The sequence below is a fragment of the Lepus europaeus genome, chromosome 21, assembly GCF_033115175.1.
Source record: "Lepus europaeus isolate LE1 chromosome 21, mLepTim1.pri, whole genome shotgun sequence".
Lineage (NCBI taxonomy): Eukaryota > Metazoa > Chordata > Mammalia > Lagomorpha > Leporidae > Lepus > Lepus europaeus.
The window spans coordinates 52544446-52560409 of record NC_084847.1 but is presented as its reverse complement, the minus strand read 5'-3'; the positions used below and the strand labels follow the sequence as shown (position 1 = coordinate 52560409).

At 56.1% G+C, this 15964-nt stretch overlaps 1 protein-coding gene across 12 annotated transcripts in view; it reads left to right on the top strand.

Annotated features, from left to right (window-relative positions):
• Positions 1 to 15964, top strand: part of CUX1 (cut like homeobox 1) — a 318547-nt gene that overhangs the window by 152581 nt on the left and 150002 nt on the right. The window lies entirely within an intron of this gene.

Genomic DNA, 15964 nt, shown 5'->3' with positions numbered 1-15964 from the left:
CTTCCAAGTACACAGGTCACAGAGGACTCACAGAGCGTGGGATGGGACAGGACTGGGAGGAGAGAGGCAGAGGGTTCAGCCTGGGCAAATGACCCAGGGTGGCACCTCCTGAGGACACAGGTTCCGGGGGGTAGGGTTCCTGGGCCTGAGCTCCCGGGTCGGTGACTGGGGCTGACAGGTTCATGGCAGGCAGGTGACAGCAGGGGGTGAGGGAAGGAAGAGGTGGGACGAGAAGACATTTTTTTAAAGGTATATTTATTTATGAAAAAGTTGGAAGAAGAAAGAAAGAGAGAATCTTCTCTCCACTGTTCACTCCCCAGATGGCTGCAATGGCCAGGGCTGGGCCAGGCCAAAGCCAGGAGCCAGGAGCTTCATCTGGGTCTCCATGTGGGTACAGAGGCCCAACAACCGCTTTGGCCATCTTCTGCTGCTTTCCCAGGCCGTTAGGGTGTTGGAGTGGAAGTGGAGCAGCTGGGACAGGAGCTGGCACCCCTAGGGGCTGCCCACGTCTCAGGCCACAGCGTCGGCCCCAAGGGTCCGGGACATTCGGGGGATCCCTGTAGAAAGAGGGATGCAGCCACGGTTGGGGGTGAGGGCTGAGGCTTCTAGAAGGCACAATAGTCTTGTCTCTGTTCAGTCTCTGGCCTCCACGGCCCCCTGCGCTCAGCCTGGGAAGACGCAGGACACCCGCATCACAGGTCTCCATGGCCGGCCTGGCCTTTTCCTCTACCACGTTTGCTCTTCCCTGTTCCTTCTCCTGTCAGGTAGCTTTGGAAGGACCCCCGGGCGTGGGGTCCCTCTGGCCGAGAGCACCCAGTGCACCTTGTCTTGTGGGTGTCTGCTTCCCTCCCTTCCTGCCAGGGTGCAGCGGGCGCCCGCACAGCCATGCGTGGCCCTCCCGCCCCTGTGCCAAGCATCCGGAAGTCAGCTGCAGAGAGCGGGGCATTGTATCCGAGACACACGCGTGCGGCTTAAGATGTCAGCACTCCCCGTGTTCCCGCAACACCCCCAACACCACAGCCAGGGACATCAACATAATTCCCAATCAGATGTCCCCTCCCGGGCTGAGCCGGGACAACGTGCGCCCGTTACAGCCCTGTGACTAAACGGGGATCTTCAGAACATTCTCGGAGAAAAACTGTGCGGATTTCAATTCTTTGTACCAAAATAAAACTTCTTTCTAATTCAAGAGGCTCAGACAGAGCGTGCGCCCATCCCCTGGTTCTTTCCCCCGAATGCCTGCAGTGCAGTGTGCGGGCCAAGCCAAAGCCAGGAGCCCTGAACTCATACCAGGTCTCCCACGTGGGTGGCAGAGGCCCCGGCACTTGAGCCCTCACCTGCTGCCCCCCAGGGTCTGCTGTCGCTGGAAGCTGTGGATCGGAAGAGAGGCGGGACTCAAACACAAGCCCCCGGTGCAGGATCCGGGCATCCCCAGTGGCGTCTGGGCAGCTGTGCCGACACCTGCTCCTGAGCTCCACTGTTCCCCCTCGTATCTTTGCGTGTGTTTAATGCTGACTCGCTTTCTGGCCCTCCTCCCCACCTGTATTTTCCTTTTTCTATTACATTGATTTTTTTTTTTTTACTTTTTATTTTTTAAGAAGCCACACCAGCGATGGGTTCCTGCATCTTCTGGATGGGGGGAATAGTAGATTGGGTTCTGGTTAGCATTAAACTCGGGAAGCCGGAGAGACGTGGGCTTCCCCATTTGCCTGCTTCTTAAAGGTATTTAAAAGGCAGATACATTTTAGCACCATTAATTAATATTTATTGAGCCTTTGTCAGTTGCCGTGTTCTTAGTGAATTTTGTTGCGTGTATTCCAGGTGTACAACGTGACGGGGTAGGATGTATAGGGAGATAGCAGAGTGGTTACTGCAGTGGGGCAGGTCCGCGGGTCCATCCTCTCATACGGTTATACCCCACCCCGTGGCGGGGGCAGCCGGAGCCTGCTCACTGAGTTTACTGACCACAGTCCCCGTGTCCTACCTGAGGTCCCCAGACTTGGCCACCTGCGTGCCTGCTGCCTTGGGTCCCTTGTCCGCCCACACTGGTCTGTTTCCCCTACGGGGTCTGCGCTGGGAAGTGAGCTGGTTTTCTGGGAAGGGGTGAACTCCTGCCTGTTTCTGAAAGGTGGAGAGGAGCCACACGTGCAGGGGGCGGGGCCAGAGGGCGGTGTGTGCCGGTGCCAGCGAGGGGCCGGGCCTGCTCCCCGCGGTTCCTCCGAGAGCAGCGGCCTCTGATCAGAGCTTCTCCTGCGGCGGCCGGGTCTGCCAGAGGGGGTTTTATTCCCTGGATGGAGCCTGAGCTCGCCCTCAGGTTTCCTGAGGAAACGCGTGGAACTTGTACAGATTGCTTCCTTCTCCGAGTTCCCGGACAAGAACCACCGGTGGGTCTCCATCAGCGAGGACTTCACCTTGGACTTGAGGGTCCCGCGAGAGCCTGCTCGTGCAGCTCGTTGTGATGTTCTGGGAACACTGACCTGCACGGGGTGGGACTCCGGCTCCAAGCTCAGCCCACTTCCTCTCTGTGGTCCATGAGACCCTGCCTGACCCCATGACGGCTTGCCTTTGGCGACTTCTCCCATGGCTCTCCACCGTCACCCTCTCTGTGCCAGCCACCCCCAGTCTCTGCCCCTCCTTGCCTGTCCCCAGGCCTCTGCTTCCCCAAACCGCCACTGCCTCCTCCCCCGTACCCAGCCCACTTCCTCTTGGCCTCTCCTCCCTCTAGCAAGGCCCCCTCTCCCTGAGAAATGAAAGGCTGGGCTCCCGACACCCACCATGGTGCTTGTCCCCACCTCCGGGGCCTCCTATGACTCTGCCCACATCCCTCTCCAGGCTTAAGATGAGTGAAAGCAGGCCCCCACCCCAGGGTCCAGTCAGGTTATCCTTGTGGTCCCAGGATCTGCTCAGCTCCTGGCACCTGAGTGCCTGGGCTCCCCAGATGGTTAGGACCCGTGAGGCGAGGGGCCCTGGCTGCTGTTGGTGAGGTGGGAGAGGTCCTGTACAATGTGCTCAGGAGCCACTGAGCACCGTGTGAGCTGTCTTTGATGAAGAAGTGTTGAAATGCTGTCGTCACACAGATCATTTAGGGTTCTTCTTGTGAACCCACATGGAAATGGGCTTGCTCTACCCGACCCCGAGTGTGTCACCAGCCCAGCCAACTGCTAGGGACAGTGGGGTTCATTCCACTTGATGGATATCCAGCCCGGCACGAACTAAAGCAGCCCCTTGGGAGCAGCGGCCCTCGCTGTCAGAGGAGGGTGGGCTTGCCGCCATGCTGCCCGCTCCTTGCTTCTCTCCGAGAAGAGTCCTGGTCTGGGACGTTGATGGGTGAGGGTCTGGCTCAGGAAGCCTCTTGGTGGTAGGAGACCTGGGGTCCATAAGCCCAGTGACCTGCAGGAGGATGTGCCTCCTAAGAACCAACATGAATGCTTTTCCTTGAGTGGGGACACCGGAGACGGGAAATCCTTGCTTTCCAAGACGTCTGCGTTCCAGACGAAAGAAGGGCACAACAAGTGCAATCGATAATAAAAGCCCTCAGCAGAGAAACGAGGGAAGGAAGAACACAGAGGGCAGGGAGAGAAACGACCTCAAACTTGGGTCTTCGCAAAGACAGCCACGATTGACAAGTCACTCCTCCAATGGAGACACCAGGGGGAGGGATAAATGGGCCAGCATCCCGGCTGATGCCCAGGTGAATGGAGGAGGATGGGAAGCCATTGTACGCCAGTCCGTATGAAAGCTTAGCCAGAATGGAGCAACTGTTTGAATACCATCAGCAGCACAGCCGGTGGACCAGGGAGCATGAAGGCCGACTGGCCTCGGAGCTGTCAGATTCCCATGCGGCCCAGACGGTGTGCTGGGAGCGTTCGTCAGTTCTTGGTGGAAAAGGTCGTCCCGATCTTTTGCTAGACTTCTTCAGAAAAGAGGAAACACTTTTCTAACTCATTTTCTGAAATTAGCATGACCTTCTACAAAACCAGACGTGAGCGCTGCGAGAAAGGAAAATTGAAAAGCCGCCTCATTTATGAACAGACGCATAAGTCCTTAAACAGATAGTATCGATAAGTTGAATCCATCAATCATGGGCTACCCAATGGATGCTGTTTGGTTTAACATTCCAAGAGGTATTTAATCAAAAATCCATTTCAGTGGGAAAGTAATTTGTCAAAATTCATTCATGATTTTCAAAACTGAGTAGGAGCAGAGGGAAACTAACCCGGTAAAAGGTACTTAGCAAAAGCCCATGCAAATCATCAGACCCCGCGACGTGAAGACGACGTTTTGTTTACAGCCCGCCGGGGCTCCCTTGACTTCACGCCGTCGTACGAGTCTTAGCTCGCACAGAAGACAAGAAGAAGCAGTGAGGTACTGAGGACTGGCACCAAAGCAAGCCGTCAGCCTCCGTGATTTCACAAGTAACTAGAGACAAAATCCGCGCACACGTCATCGCGTCACTCCCCATCAGCAGCAAACGCAAAGCGTAGTTTTTCAGGAAGGACATCAGTGGCCGTAGCAACGGCCAAAGCAGGGACACCCACGGGCAGCACCGCTTTGATGAGGGGCAAGGCTGGAGGCGTGCCCGAGGCGCGGGCTATCTGGCGACGACGATGACGTCACCACTGTGTCCCCGCGCTCACCTGGTGATGCATTGCTCAGAACGCGTCCCTGCCGCGTGACCGTGCGGCTGTGGCTGCCCCGTGGGACTGTGGAGAAGGACGCATTCATGCAGAGTTACGTGGAGAGAGACGGTACTCGGGGGTAGAAGTTCGCACTTGTTAAAGGGGCCCGTTTCCTCCGGATGGATCACAGGGACGGCCGCTGATTCCAGAATTCGTACACATGCAAGAGTGGGTGTCAGTTACAGCGAAGGTGGCATTGATCCACATCGAGATGGAGCCCGGCGATGGATAGCGACACCTGTGGGACCGGATAAAGCACCCAGAACTGGCCCGCCCCTGCACAGAGGCAGCACCTACTGCTAAGGGGGCTTTGCTGATAGAGCTTGCAGCGCGTGGTCCTTCAACAGCTGCTCAATCCATAAAGACATTTTTTAAGGTTGATTTTATCTGTTTGAAAGGCAGAGTTACAGGGGTCGCGGGGAGAGAGGTCTTCCGTCCGCTGGTTCACTCTCCAAATAGTTGCAATGATTGGGACAGGGCCATGCTGAAGCCAGGAGCCAGGAATTCCATCCACGTCTCCCACTTGGGTGCAGGGGCCAAGGCTTTGGGCCAGCTTCCTCTGTTCTCCCAGGTGCATTAGCAGAGAGCTGGATCCGAAGTGGAGCAGCCAGGACACAAATCAGCGCCCAAACGGGTTGCCAGTGTCTCGGGTGGCAGCTTGACCCACCACGCCACGACACTGCCCCCTCCATGTGGATCCCTACCTCAGCTCAAATGCAAACACAGTTACAGGGAAAGACTTGAGCAGACCTTCAAAGCATTTATAAGAGAAGACAAAGCATGGTCTAAAGAACACATGGCATATGTTGACCTCAAGTTGGGTAGAATTTCTTAAACTTTTAGAAAATTATAAGAGAAGAGATTGCTGCAATCAACTACAGTACTTTTTTTAACTGGTAGTAACCAAGTCTTTTTTTTTTAAAAAAATATTTATTTGAGAGGTAGAGTTACAGACAGTGAGAGGGAGAGACAGAGAGAAAGGTCTTCCTTCTGTTGGTTCACTCCCCAGAGGGCTGCAATGGCCCGAGCTTTTTTTTTTTTTCCTAGAAAGAGCCCCTGACGCAGGCTAGACGGTGAGCCGGGGGCCCAGCCCGCTCTGTTATCCCTTTGTGTGAAATGGACCTGCCTTTCCCAGGATGCTTCGCGGCGTCTGCCCCGGTAAAGATGCAGACTCGGCTGAATGCTTTTCATGGGAAAGAGTGAGACGCCTCAGACGTCAGGGGGCCTCTGGGGTCGGCAGTGCCCCTGCGTGTGTGGGGCAGCCTCGGCCGGAAGCTCCACTACAGAGAGGGAGAGAGGGTCGCACCCCTCCTTCACACAGATCCCTGTGCACTGCCCGGGGGAAGAACACCCAGTAAGAAAATGAGCAGAAGTCGAGAACACTGTTCTCGGAAAAGGGACTCAGACCGGTCAGTAGATGTATTCAAGAGATGGCTCAGGCCCGATAGTGACCACTGAAATAAAACTAAAATAATTTGCCTGTAAAGCTTTCATCCCTGCCAGATTGGCCAAAGGTGCAAAGTCAGAGGGAGTGTGCATTGGTGTCAGGAATTCTGAAAGTAAATCTCTCAGCGGGTGACAGACGCGTAGGTGCCTCAACACAGCAGTTCTACAGCTAAGAATGTTTCCTAATAAACTCATTTGGCCCAGGAAGTAAGTTCTGGAACTTTAAAAACGGTCAACAAGGAGAAACAACCCAGGCGTCCAGCGAGAGGGGACAGGTGTAGGTACTCCGCAGCCTTCACAGTGAAGACCCGAGCAAGGTGTAGACGTTCGCGTGTTGGACCATGACATAGCAGGGAAGCGGGTGGGCGTGTGAGGGTCGGATCATGTTGAGTGGGTGTGTGAGGGTCGGAGCGTGTCAGGTGGGCGCGTGCAGGTCGGATCATGTCGGGTGGATGTGTGAGGGTCGGATCATGTCGGGTGGGCGCGTGAGGGTCGGAGCGTGTCGGGTGGGCGTGTGAGGGTCGGAGCGTGTCAGGTGGGCGCGTGCAGGTCGGATCATGTCGGGTGGATGTGTGAGGGTCGGATCATGTCGGGTGGGCGTGTGAGGGTCGGAGCGTGTCAGGTGGGCGCGTGCAGGTCGGATCATGTCGGGTGGATGTGTGAGGGTCGGATCATGTCGGGTGGGCGCGTGAGGGTCGGAGCGTGTTGGGTGGATGTGTGAGGGTCGGAGCGTGTCGGGTGGGCGCGTGAGGGTCGGATCATGTTGAGTGGGTGTGTGAGGGTCGTAGTGTGTCGGGTGGACGTGTGAGGGTCAGAGCGTGTCGGGTGGGCATGTGCAGATCAGATCATGTTGGGTTGGTATGTGAGGGTTGGAGTGTCTCAGGTTGGCGTGTGAGGGTTGGTGTGTTGTAGATTGTTGTATCACCTGGACATACCATCAAGAACCAACTGAAAATCTGCTTCTTTCATTGCTCTTAGGTGTAATTGACAAATACATGCGTTTATGTGTTTACTGTGTATGACGTGAGGTTTTGGGATTTGCATCATTCATTGTGAAGTGATTCCCAGTCAGGCCAGCTCACGTGTCTGTCCCCTCATATGGTTACTGTGTGTGTGTGTGTGTGTGTGATGAGAAGTCTTAGGAGCGCTCTCAGCAAGCTTCATGTACACATCATCGTCATTAGCTAAGTCATCACGCTGTGCCTTGGTCCACAAAACGCACTCCTCCTACTGAGCTGAGGCTTTGCACCCTTGGGCCAGGACTCCCCAGACCCGGCACACACCCTGCGGTCCTCTGCTTCCGTGACTCGGCCTTCTCCGGAGCCCACGCTTGGGTGAGACCACGTGTGTTTGCCTTTCTGCGCCTGGCGTGTCTCACGTCGCGTCGTGCCCCTGCCTACATCCGTGCTGTCGCACACGGCAGGGTGGCCCTCTTGTTTTAGGCGGAGTGATACTCTGTCATGTGCACACGGCACCTGTTCTTCGCCCCTGCGTTGTCATCGGGCCTTGAGGTCATCCCAGGGTGTCAGCCGTTGTGAACCACGCAGTGAAAGTGGGCGTGCACGCAGCTCCAGACAGTTCTGACGCCGCGTCCTTTGGATCCGTACCCGGAAGTGGCGTGGCCAGGTCCCTGGCGCATGTCATTTTTGCAGAACCTCCACACCATTCCACAGTGGCTCACCTACGTCCCTGCCGATGGCCTCGGACGATTTCCTTCTGCCCCCACCCTCGCCAGCGTTTGTCCTGACCAGTAGGAAATATCGCTCCTTGTCTTGAGTGGCATTTCTCTGACAAAAGTTTGATCACTGTTTTTTTTTTTTTTTTTTTAATGTATTTTACTTATTCAAAAGGCAGAGTTACAGAGAGAGGAGAGAGAGAGAGAGAGCGAGCAAGCGAACTTCTAACAACTGATTCATTCCCCCAAAAGGTCGCAATGACTGGGCCAGGCTGCAGCTGGGAGCCAGGGACTCCATCTGGGTCTCCCATGTGGGTAGCAGGGGCCCAAAGACTTGATCTATATTCTGCTGCCCCCCCAGGCACCTGAGCAGGGAGCTGGGTCAGAAATGGAACAGCTGGGACTTGAACTTGCGCTCACTTGCAATGCGGGTGTCGCAGGTAGTGGCATAACCCGTCGTGCCATCACGCTGGCCCCCAAGTATCATTGTGTACCTGATGGCTGCTTGCATGTCTTCCTTTGAGAAATAGCCATTCAGAGCCTTTGCTAGTGGAAAAGAATTTTTTTAATTTAATTGTGTTTATTTGAGACAGAGAAAGACAAGCAGAGATGGAGATCTCGTATCTCCAGGTTCACTTCCTAAATGCCCACAACAGCTGGGGCTGGGCCGGGCTGAAGCTGGGAGCCGGGAGCTCCATCCAGGTGTCCCACGGGGGCGTCAGGAACCCAGCTGCGTGGGCTTTCGCCTGCTTGCTCGCAGGGTGCTCGTTAGCAGGAAGCTGAGGCAGGACTCAAACCCAGGCACCGTAGTATGGGATACAGGTGGCCCAAGAGGCGCCTTAACCCCTGTGCCACGCCCCCTTCGCTCCGTTCCAGAGTTACTTATTTCTTGTTACTGAGTTGTTAATGTCTCCCCTCTTCAGAGGCTGCGTCCCACCGCGTTTGTCACATCCGCAAGCCGTCGGAGTCCGCCGGCTGCGTGCGTCGTCTTAGGGGAACTTTGCCCTCCCTCTCCCCTCCTCTGCAGCAGGGAGAATCTGCTGGGTTCGGCGCCCGAGACTCCACACTAGATCCTGAGAGGTCTACACGCCCCTCCCAGGGCTGTCTGAGCCATCTGTGCCTGTGGGCCCCGGCAGCCCTAGAAGACGACCGTGGAATGGACCGGGCACCTTGGGGACTGGCCGGCTCTGGCTGGGTGCAGCTCAGACGGCTGCACAGGACACGGCCTGCCTCCCTGACCCCTTCCCGCGGGACCCGTTGCTCCCCCAGCCCGGTGGTCACGGTGGTGACGGGGCCGCTGTGTTTTCATGATCTCCCAGGGAAATCCCAAGGCCTACTGGCTGCCGGGTCTTCCTGTAGGTTCGCCCCATGATGGCTCAATTAGGGGAGCAGCAGGACTGTGGTTCAATATTCAGGCCAGCGTCATAATTGAAAACACGTTTGCTCCTGCGAAGCTGCAGCTGGTTTGGTTCTGCTCATGCAGAAAAGGATATAACCTTGCATAACATAGGAAATGAACGGTTGAGAGAGAAGCCAAATTCAATTTCAGTCAGATATGTTGAGGCTGAGTCCATGATCTATGGACGCCAGGGCAGGGGCCGCGCGCATGTGGAAAGGCGCGCACTCAGCAGTCTATTAATCACGGCCACCCGCCCGGCGCAGCGCCGCCACCGCCGCCGGGGGCCACCGCGCCCCGCGCGCTCCTCCACGGGGCTGGCGCGCAGCCAAGCCCTCCAGAAGTTAACCTCTTAAAGACCCAGAGCTGCTTTCTGTTGAATAAATGTAATTTTGTGGTCAGAAATAAATGCTTGTGATGTAGCAGGAGCTTTGAAAACAACGGCGAGCCAAAGCTATTACAAATTGCTCTGTGTTGGGAAGTCAACAGCAGACATCCAAATGCCGTGCGCACGCCAAATTGATTTCGGCCCAGAGCTCTGTAGCTATTCAATAAAAGTCCTATTAAACCATTGTATGTAATGAACAATCCCGAGCAAATCTAATATTTTCAGTGGATAATTATTTTTAACATCCTCTCGGTAACCGTCAGTGGATTTCTTGGCTGTCTATAGCGCCTCCCCCCTCCCCGCCCCGGGCGGGGTGGGCCTTCTGCCAGCCCCCAGCATCAGACACCCAGCTGCCCGGATGGTGCTCTGAACGCAGGCTCTGGAGCTGGGGGCCCAACGGTGGCAGGCTGGCTTGGGGCCAGCCCTGCGCCCAGGGAAGGGTGCACAGGTTCCTGGTGTCTCCCACTTGCTGGCAAGAGTAGGGTGCCTGGAAATGTTCGTGGAATTGACCTGGTTTGGTTGGACTGGAGAAGAGGCGATCCCAGGGGGCCCTAGAATAACTTAGGAAGAAGAAGTGCCTGCAAGGTGGTCCGAGAGCCTGGGTCTCTTGGTCCCGCGGGTTGGAGGTGAGCAGTGAAGTCCATGGCACGAGGGCTCTGGTGCCAGTCCCCAGGCACCCCAGGAGGCCCTGCACTGGCCCACTTCTCTCTCTTCCTTGACTGCTGGGGAAGGAAGCAGACGCTGATGGAGCCCCCCAGGGGAGCCGGCTGCAGCCGAGTGGGCTTCCCCTTGGCCACGCCACCGTCTTGTTTGTGGCAGTCACCCCGCCACGCCACGCTGGGTTGTGGCTCTGTGTCACTCTCCCCTTCTAGACATGAGCTTCCTGGGGACAGGGCCTGCTCGTTCCTCCTTTCATTGAGTCACTGCTCACTGGATCTGAACAGACTGGCTTGTGATGGTGGGTAAGCCGGCAGAGACACGGCTCTCATGGAGTTCTTAGAGCTTGGCAGGTCTGTGTCACCACGTGGCACAGTGCTGGGCACACAGCAGACGGTCAGTAAGTGATGGACGGTTGGGTGGGCAGGTCGGTGGGGGGGAAGGGGAGGGATGGTCCTGCGCCTAAGGGATGGATGATGGATGGGTAAACACTGACGACGGATGGGTGAAAATGGATGAGTGGCTAGGTGAGGAGGGAGGGATGGAGGGATTGGGAAGGGTGGAAGAGGTTGGCCGGGCAGGGATGGATGAATGGGTGAGAGTGGATGGTGGATAAGGACGGCTGGATAAGGACTGGTGGTGGATGGGGGTGGATGAAGATGGATGGATGCAGATGGAAGAGTGGATGCGTGAGGATGGGTCAGCCGATGGATGGGGGGGTGGGGGATGGGGGACGACAGATATGGGTGGGTGAGGGTGGATGGATGGATGTGAGCGGTTGGGGTAATGTATCTTAACGAGCGTTACTTGTCAGATTTGTCTGTAAGGAGAAACTGATTCCTAATAGCTTTCCCCACCCCACTTCGTACTAAAATCATCCAATTTGTAATACCCAGTCCTATAGTGTTGATTTGATTATCATAAAATTTCAATTATGAGGGCATTTTATTTCCTGCAGCTCTGCATCCCCTTGGAAAAACTCGATCTGGGCATGAATTAGGTTTTGCTGGTGTTCCGTCGATTGAATGCACTAGTTCCTTTGGGACCGAACACGTGGCCAAAAGGAGGGCTGTGTTCACGGGTGTGTGGCCCTGAGATGGAGCGCAAGGATGCTCCCGGGGTACACAGGGAGCCCAGAGGCGTCCTGCTGCCTCAGTGTGGAACGCTCTGCCAGTCATCTTCTGCATGGCCTGGCCTTCACAGCCACAGAGCCCCGTTTCCATGGGCGCCTGCAGGGGTGCAGTGTGCGGCCCCCAGCTCCAGGCTCTCAGCCCCACTCCCCTCCACCATGTCCTGGCCCAGTCCTGGAGCCTGTGGGTCCCTCGAGCCCCCTTCTGCTCAGCCAGATGTCACCCCGTTGTCACTGCACTCTCGCCACCTCCAGCGAGCCTTCCCAGGGAGAAGGCGACTCGCGGGGTCACACGCTCGTGAGCCATCTGCACAGACAAGCCTCCCAACAGCCCTGCGAGATCGGAAGCGGACTGGACAGGTTCTCGTGGGTGGGGCACCCAGGCATCTGCACACGCCTGGTGCTCGTTCTGCTCCCTCCCATCTGGAAGGGGTGTGGACACTGGCGGCTGGAGTTTTTAAGGCATCTGGGCTGTGGGTCTGCTGGACCCGTGCCCCGTGTGCGTGAACTTGCTGAGCATTCTAAGTTCTTGCCAGCGCCAGGCAGTGTCCCAGCTCACAGCCTGTTCTGCCCAGGGCTGCCTCTGGCCTCGTCCCTGGCCCTTCTCGCCCAGGTCTCATACAAGGACCTCGAGGGGCAGGACTGGGGACAGCATTGGAAGGGCAGCCTGTCCCGTGGCTGGCAGAAGGTGGAGCTAGCGTGGAGAGCAAGTTCCTCTGAAACCTGGCCACTGGCAGGTGGCGCTTCTGCCGGGGGGAGGAGCAGGATGTCTCTTCCGCTTCCCCTTGTCATCTGGCTTCGTCTCCCCGGCAGCCCCGCCCCAAGCACCTTTAGGATGCCGTCTATAGGGACGAGCAAGGGCGCCCAGACAGATCAAGAAACTTGACTGTGCCGGTGCCATGGCTTAACAGGCTAATCCTCCGCCTTGCGGCCCCGGCACACCGGGTTCTAGTCCTGGTTGGGGCGCCGGATTCTATCCCGGTTGCCCCTCTTCCAGGCCAGCTCTCTGCTGTGGCCGGGGAGTGCAGTGGAGGATGGCCCAAGTCCTTGGGCCCTGCTCCCCATGGGAGACCAGGAGAAGCACCTGGCTCCTGGCTTCGGATCAGCACAATGCGCCGACCACAACGGCCATTGGAGGGTGAACCAACGGCAAAAAGGAAGACCTTTCTCTCTGTCTCTCTCTCTCACTATCCACTCTGCCTGTCAAAAAAAAAAGAAACTTGACTGAAGCCACGGAGCTGAAGCTTCCTCCCTAAAGCTTGGAAATGTCTCGAAACTGCTCCCAATGCTGAGACAAGGGGGCTCCTGGGAGCTCCTGCTTGGTCCTCAGTGGGACAAGCAGCGAGAAATGCACGGGTTCCCAGCAGGAGCTTGGCTTTCAGATCTCCACCCCTCGTACTTCTCCAGGCTGGGTGTTTGGGGACCTGGGGAGGGCACCTCTGACCCAGGGACGTGGAGCTGGCATCGTCCCGGGGCAAATGTCTGAGTGTGTGTTGCCTGCGAGCCAGCAGACCAGTGCCATCGCACTGTCCATCCATCCTCCCACGGCTGCCAGCTGCCGCTCTGGGCAGGGCCTCTTGGGGGCGCAGGATCAGACTTCTGGGGGTGCAGCCACCGCTCTCCCCTCCTCACCCTCTCTTTCCTGGCTTCTCACTTAGAGTTGCAGAAAAAAATGCAAACAAGTCACGACTTTGGACGGGGTCTGGACATCGTCACTCGCTAGTGTGACTGAGCCATCGCAGCTCTTCTGTGTCTCATTTGTTTGGTGGGAAATCGGCCCGGCCGTGTAGACACAGGTGTGCGTGCAGTGACGCACCGCTGGAGGGCGCTTTGGTCAGCGGGGGCCTCACGTACAGCTGTGGTCCCAGAGGTTCCCGTCACCTGGTGATGTCGGAGCTTTCACGAGTTTATCCTGCACAGTGTTGCGTGGGTCGTGATGCTGATACAAACACACCTGTGCTACCAGTCATCTGAAAACATGGTTGTGTACAATGTATAATACTAAGTGACTGCTAGGGGTCTGTGGAATAATATGCTTTATTTCATCACTCCTCACTGAAAAAACATGAACCACGAACCACTTTGCTGTGTGACACAGCAGCAGCCTCGCCCGTCTCCTCTTAAGTCTCCTTACTCATTCGTTGGAGAGCCAGAGTTTATCTCCGTGGGTCTCCTCCCGAGTGCCCACAGCAGCCGGGGCTGAGCCGAGCCAGAGGTGGACGCCAAGAGCTCAATGCAGGTTTCCGCGTGGCTGCCAGGAGCCCAGTAACTTGAGCTATCAGCACGGCCTCCCAAGGTCCACATGGGCAGGAATGAAACCCAGGCGCCCGCTCTGAGACATGGGCGTGCGTCAGGAGGCCGTGTGGCGTGTTGGGTTGGTCTGAGGAACTTGCGCGGCCGTGTTTCTCCGAATGTTGCCTGCTGGTGATCCGTGGCTGTATTTGAAGATCCAGGCATGAGAGCAGTGTCCCGGTGCATGTGGCTCTAGTTATTGGTTCTGGAACCCTCTAGATCTTTCGACCTCTCCAACAGTGGTGCTCCCCCAGGTTCCAGCCTCCCTCTCGTGGGCTCTCACCGTCCCCTTGTCCCAACCATGCTCCCTGGGTAACCACACCGCTGCTGATAGCCCCAAATCTTAGTCTCTGGCCGCACAGGCCTCCCTGGAGCTCCCATTTGGGGCATCTAACAGAGCAGTAAACCCCACCTCCCCACACACGCTGTGACCCCTGATCGCTCCCCTTTCGGGAGAGAACCAGGCGCCAGTCACCCTGACGGAACCCCGGGAGCAGCCCTGCCCACCATCGATCAGACCCCGTGAACTTCCCACAGGGGTCTCCCTACCTCCTGTAGGGTCGCTTCCTGGTTGACATCCTCAGGGATGCCCCGGACCGCTCAGCATGTGGCCCCTCCCCCCACAGGCAGGCCCCGCCCCCTCCTGCTCCCTGCTCACCTCCTCCGCCCCAAGGCCCGGCAGAGCCCTGGACGGTTCCATTCCAGGGGATCTCAGTGCGTCTGCGTGGCGTTGTCTGCTTTGACACTCACCTGCAGTGTGCAAAACGCAGGACCCGGAGCCTGAATAGTGCTGTCCTACCCGGTGTGTGGTTTTTAGAAACAGAAGACAGCCTGTGAGTGCAGGTGCTTGGACAGGCACAGGGTCGTGCTGGCGGAGGCACAGAAGCGCCGTGAGCTGGCCAGGCCACTGGCGACCGCGGCGCACGGCTTGTCGTCCTGTTCTTTGAGGTCCCCTTTCTTTTCACGAGTGGTTTTTCACGCAGGCACAAAGCCGAGAAGGAAGCCACATCCCCATGAGTGGTCTCCCCCACCCCCCCACCCCGTGCCCCACCCCTGCCCGCTCTGCACAGTTCTTGCCGTGGGTCACGGGTGAGGTCATCACGCAGCGTGTGAACTCCCTGGTGCTGGCTTCCTGCACTTAGGAACATTTCAAGACTCGTCTCCGTGGTCACGCATGTCGGCTCCTCGCTCCTCTTATGGCCGAACACTACGCCAGTGTGTGGCTATGCTGTGTTTTCTTTATCCACTCTCTGTTGATGGCCATTTGGCTTTGTTCTCGTGTTTTTGACTATTAAGAATAATGCTGCTTTGAGCATTCATCTACACATAAGAGAACTCTTCCATCTGCTGGTTCACTCCTCAAATGGCTGCAATGGCCAGGGGGCCAGGCCAGACCAAAGCCAGGAGCTTCTTCCAGGTCTCCCATGTGGGTGCAGGGGCCCAAGGTCTCGGGCCATCCTTTGCTGCTTTCCCAGGCGAACAGCAGGGAGCTAGATTGGGAGTGGAGCAGCCAGGACTTGAACCAGCACCCACATTGTATGCCGGCACTGCAGGCGGTGGCTTAACCCACTACGCCACAGCACCAGCCCCTGTCTCTCTCTCTCTATTACATCTGTCATAGTGGCATGGAGTAGTATTTCCTTGTGGTTGTGATTTGCACTTTCCTAATGACTTTTGACAAGGAATACTTTTTCATATGCTTATTGGCCATTTGTGACTTTTTTTTTTTTAGAGAATATACATTCTGTGTATATTCTTTGAAAAAATATCAATGAAGATTCTTTGTCCTCTCATAAATGAGTTCATTGTCCGTATGGATGAGTGGCAGACTTTTTTTCCCATCCCATAGTTGTCTTCACTTTCTTCCATGCTGTCTTTTGAAGCACCAAGTTTTTAAATATGATGATATCCAACAAATGCGTTTCACTTTTAGAATTTTCTTTTGTTTGTGTTTTGGGTGTTACATCTAAGAATCAGAGTGTTCCCAAATCCAAAGTCATGAAGATTCATATCTGCCTTTTCTTGTAAGAGTTTTATAGCTTTAGCACTTGCGTTTTTATCTTTGATTCATTTTGAGCTACGTTTTGTAGATGGTGTGAGGTAGGGGCTTGGCTTTGTTCCCTCTGTCCCCACACTGTCTGCTAAAGACGGCACTTCCCCCACTGAAGAGTCTTTTTTTTTTTTTTTTTTTTTGGCCAGATAGAGTTAGACAGTGAGAGAGAGACAGAGAGAAAGGTCTTCCTTCCATTGGTTTACTCCCCAAATGGCTACCACGCCGATCTGAAGCCAGGAGCCAGGTGCT